This window comes from Peromyscus californicus, unplaced genomic scaffold, assembly GCF_007827085.1.
Source record: "Peromyscus californicus insignis strain IS unplaced genomic scaffold, ASM782708v3 Scaffold_19__1_contigs__length_69161282, whole genome shotgun sequence".
Taxonomy (NCBI): Eukaryota; Metazoa; Chordata; class Mammalia; order Rodentia; family Cricetidae; genus Peromyscus; species Peromyscus californicus.
The window spans coordinates 58,021,295-58,026,338 of NW_026294491.1; the positions used below are offsets into that span (position 1 = coordinate 58,021,295).

The following is a 5,044-nucleotide window of genomic DNA, read 5'->3' on the forward strand; positions in this document are numbered from 1 at the left end:
TTCTACATCTGGATCCACAGGCAACAGGAGGAGAGAGAAACACAGGGTCTGGCTTGAGCATTTGAAAACCCAAAGCAGACCCCCAGTGACACACTTCCTCCAACAAGGCCATGCCTCCTAATCCCTGTCAAGTAGTGCCACTCCTGTTGGGTCTGGGAGTGACACAGATATTAAGGATAAGTCCGCCAAAGTTAGATGAGTAGAGGCTACTTTATTCCATCACTGTGGGGTACCAGAACTTCTAACAAGTTTGGGCCATGGGCAGCTGGGGTTCTGACACCATGACCATGAACAGAGGGAGTAGGTCCTTTTAAAATCAAAAGCCACAAGTTGGTGTGTGGGAGGGAGCTCCACCTCAGCCCTTAGCACCCTGGCATCTTATACTCAAGGAGTCTGGAATGTTCTGGTGGAAGATCCATCTTAACTCCCCTCCCCTATCTCTTTCCCCAAACACGCCCCTTCAAAGCCCACCAAACACAGCTCCTCCCCCAGAGAGGCTCAAGACCACTCCCTCAGTGTATTTAAGCTGCATCCCAGAAAACAGACATGTGGTTTTCTGGTCTCTCATCCTTGTCTCCTCTCTTGGGGGGGCGGAGAATCACCCGGAAATGCTGTACCCATTAAACCTGGGCTTTTCTAATTTGGTCTTATGGGGTGCAAAAACTTATCAGTTGGGGGGCCGGGGTGATATAAGAAAAGACTTTTTATAGTTTGTGGTTAAGTCCTGGGTGATGGTACATTCTGGGAATTTACAACTTGTGATAACATTTTACAACTAGTGGTATAATTGTGATAACAAGGTGTTTGTACAAGCATAACAGGGGGGTTACTTACACACGTCTGTGGTTATCTTAACACAGCAGTTGACACAGCTGGGGTCTTGTCTTAATTTTTAACCAACTGTTCTTCTCGAAACTGTAGAGAATATGGGACAAGGGTCATACAACAGAAGTGGGGTAGGTGGCTACTGTTTTTGAATTATTGTGGACTCCACACTCCCCAATGACCAAGCATTCAAATACACGAGCCTGTGGGGGCCATTTTTATCAAACCACACAACAGGTGGGCCTGTGTGTGGGTATGCCCTTTTCAGTGCAGGTGCCCGTAAGTCCAGAAAAGGATTTTGGATTCCCTGGAGCTAGAGTTACAAGCAGTTGTGAGCCACCCAGCATGGGTGCTGGGAGCCAAACACAGGTCTTCTGTGGGAACAGTATATGCTCCTAATAACTGAGTCATTTCTCCAGCCCAAAGAGTTTTCATTTTTGTAAGATAAGATATTTGGGACAAATGATCCACATCACCTCTTAGGATAATGAGTGATGATCAACTCATTATTCTTTTTTTCCACAGTTGATAAGATTTGTTAATAGCATTAAATGACCATACATTTCTTATAATTATTTCTGAAAAGAAGATTTAAGTGGAGGAAAATTAATATTTCAATGATAAAAATTGTTTTTCAATGAAAAGAAAGTCTGAAATAAAATTATCTTAAAGTTTGTCTTACCTGTATTGTTCATAGATTTCTAACAGATCAGTAAGTCATCAATATAGTCATTAAGACTACTACAGACTTTTAGCCCCAAGTGTCTGGGTTCCAAACCTTATTGGACCAGTTGGGTGTCCAGGGCAATTACCTGATATTTCTTCTCTGGAAGATGGAGATAATGATGAGTAATTTGCAAGATGTTAGACAGGATTTATTTTTTTTAACTACCCCGGAAATTTATTTGAATCTTCTTGAATACATTTTATATAGAAAGTTTGGACTCTTTATGCTGGGCGCCCCTTGGTAAATCTCATGAAGGCACTGAACCATAAGAGTGCCAATCCGGAGACATCAGAAATGGAAACCGAAGGCCCGATTTTAGGACTGCTCTTTAAGATTTGTCTCCGGTCAAATCAAGCCACTCCCTTAAAAACTGCGTGAGGTGTTAGAGCATCTCCGTGAAAACAGCTGGTATGAGGGAGGGCATTTAGATTCTTGTGTTGAATACTTAAATACTTGGAAATAAAACTATTCAGCTTTGAAGTCTTCAGTACTGGAAAACTTTCAAGTCTAGGGTTTACAGCCAGGAAGGCTGCATCGTATTCCTTAAATTGGAATGATTTCCACAAGGCTGGTCTTCAGCTTTGGCCTCCATTTCTTCTGTATCATCATCTCCATCTACTTCTGCATTTTCTCTCTCAAGCCATTCCAGCTGCCTTGCAAGTTCGGTCTCATCTGTATCTGTGACCACTTTGGGCTTCATCTGAACATTGAACACACTCCTCTTCTCCTTCATCTTCTCTTTGATGACTGCCATGGCCTGGCTGAGAACAGAGAAGTCTTCTGTTCACACTAGTTTTGTTGTTGTTATCACATACCTGGGTGGAGCTGTTAGATTAATCTTGATGAGCATGGTTTCTGTAGAACAATTCAAACCTGCTCTCGGGGCTTCTTTTACAGCATCAATTCCCTCATAACCATAGCAAGCTACTTCAATATCTGATTGAATTTTGACAGCTTATGGGGTCAAACACCCATTGATATTGTTAATGAGTACTTCTCGTTCATTTTCATTCAAATCTAAACTATCCAAGATAGATGGATCTGAGACTGCATGCTTAAAGGCATCGTAAGCACCATATCCAGGTTTCTTGGACTTGTCATCAAAGACCCAGGCAGTCCTCTGGAACAGGCTTTTCAGTTGTTCATCCTTGGAATATTCTAGTACCTCAGCAACATGGTGAAGAGTGCTATAAACAGTTTTGGATTTTGTGAATTTGTCTTCACATTTGATTGCTTCCTCTGGAGAAACTCTACTTTTTGACAAATCAATATAGGTTTTTTCTTTGTCTGCTCTAATGGCAACTATACACTCATTTCTGCCGATGTGGATCAGTTTGTTTATAGAACGAATATGTCTTCCGGACAATTCACTAAGAAGAATCATGCATTCAATGTTATTGTATTCCAACAAGCTGACATAAGCCCCCATTTCGGCAATGGATCTTACATTCACCATCACTACATCTTCCACCTCTGGGAATTTGTGTTGATAAAATCTACAACTTAGACCCGGCATTCTGAGTTCTATGTGTGAATCCCAAACCGGGGTCCCACACTGTGCTCCTTAATGCCAATGAAGAGACTCGGTACACCAGTAGTGGACACCGAACCTCCTCAGCATGCACTTCGCTCAACCCCGACAGGATTTATTAATGGTCACTGAAAGGGAAAAAGCAGTAGCCATCTTGAGAGACACACACCCCCACCCTCCTCTAAAGGTATTTGCTGACCAGTAGTTTTAGAACTGACCAGAAGTTGAACTCATGGGAAGATGAGGCTGAAACAATAAGTCTATATGTCCTGGACTTGGTAAAACAGGATATGGGGAGTAATGGACTCAACTGACCAGAAATTGAACCCATGGGAAAATAGGACTGGAACAGTAAATCTGAATGTATATATTCTGGGTTCAGCAAAAGCAGGACATAGGGAGTAAAAAATTTATGTCTCTGTAGATACCCTGAATCCTGTTAGCCATCAGTAACCTCATGCTTATAGTTCAGCCAGTAACTTCAAAGAACTACCTCACCCCTAGCCCCCTCATCCAATCCCAAGATATGTAACTCTCCGCGTGTAAACCTTTCCTATAAAAACCCCTTCAAGTGAGTGTTTAGAATACAGACCAAGCCCCGTGCTTGCTTTGTTATTAAAAAATGTCTGTGTGTTTGCATCAGATATTGGCTCTGTGGTGGTCTTGCTTGGGGGTCTTACGATGCAGGCACAACCTTTGGGGGCTTGCCCGGGATCCCCCTGCTTCCCCCAGACTCTAATCTCAGGGCTTTCTAACTGGCCAGTAAGTTTCTGTGTGTCTTTGTTTGTCCTTGTCTTTGTGTGACTCTGTACGTTTATTTTCTGAGGCACACTAGATCTGTGAAGTGGTCCAGTAACGGTCAATGCCAGTGGCAGCCAGTGGATGCACTGGAACCAGGATCACAGGATTCCAGAAGATGTTCTGGACCTTGTTTAATGGGGATGTGGAAACCCTCGGTCTGTTTAACTGAGGACTGAGAGCCTTGAGTCTGGATGGTTTTTGGTGTGTCTGAGCCTGGAGGGTCACTCCCTCCAGAGCACATTAGGCTATCATTGTTCTTGGAACTTTGTTGGTTGTCTCCTGGGGCAACGTTTGTTTTGGTGTGCCCTTGGTTTTGTGTGTAGCATGTTAATTGTTCTTATTGTTGACTAAGACGGATGCTACGGGACAGTCTCCCTTTTCCACCCTAGACTTTTGCCTACCATACTGGAAGGATGTGTGAGCCACTGCTCACAATAGAATGATTGATTCACAAAGGGAAGTTTGTCACCTTTTGCAGTGCAGGATGGGCCTCTGACAATGTTTACTTGCCCTCCGGAGGGAACCTCTGCTGCTGACTAAGGAAGAGCTCCCTGTGGTTCCTGCAGACCCTGCCCTAGCAGGGAGAACTAGGCTGCAGCAAAGGGTATGAAGAGGTAGAGAAGAAAAAAACAAAAACTCCCGATCCCAGTGAAGTTGCCTTTCCCATAAGAGCTACTGTTCCCCTTGACCAAGCCAGAAATCAATCTTTTCACCACTGGCTATATAAATGTTACTTGTTTCTGTCTACTAGCTTTCCTTATTGCTATCAGACCTGCAGCATTGGAAGCTCATCAGCCTGGCCATGAGTGCTCCTCACTCCCTGGCCCCTGGGAAGGTCTGAGACTGGGGCCTCCAATGGCCCTAACTGGGCCCTCCCCAAACAGGGAGCTGAGTTCTCAGAGAACAGGGTTCCACGCATGGGGAGACAGGGCAGGAGAGGCCCTGAGTGGGGAGATGCCTTCCTCAAGGAAGCTTGGAGCAGAACAGACAGGGCTGGTGTTAGCCTGCAGGAGAGGCTCATATGGCTCTCACAGAGGGGGGAAATGCTCACTCTATACAGACAGGCAGAGATGGGGGAGCTAGGGATGGTTGGGAGTTTATTGCCTACACATTCTGAATCTAAATCCCCCTCCCTTCCTTCCTAAGCCAAGTTCGTCATT

The 5,044-nt window shown here is 44.4% G+C and overlaps 1 pseudogene; it reads right to left on the reverse strand.

Annotated features, from left to right (window-relative positions):
- Positions 1-1,955: 1,955 nt before the first annotated feature.
- On the reverse strand, positions 1,956-3,068 carry LOC128114131 (eukaryotic translation initiation factor 2 subunit 1-like; annotated as a pseudogene).
- Positions 3,069-5,044: the final 1,976 nt, after the last annotated feature.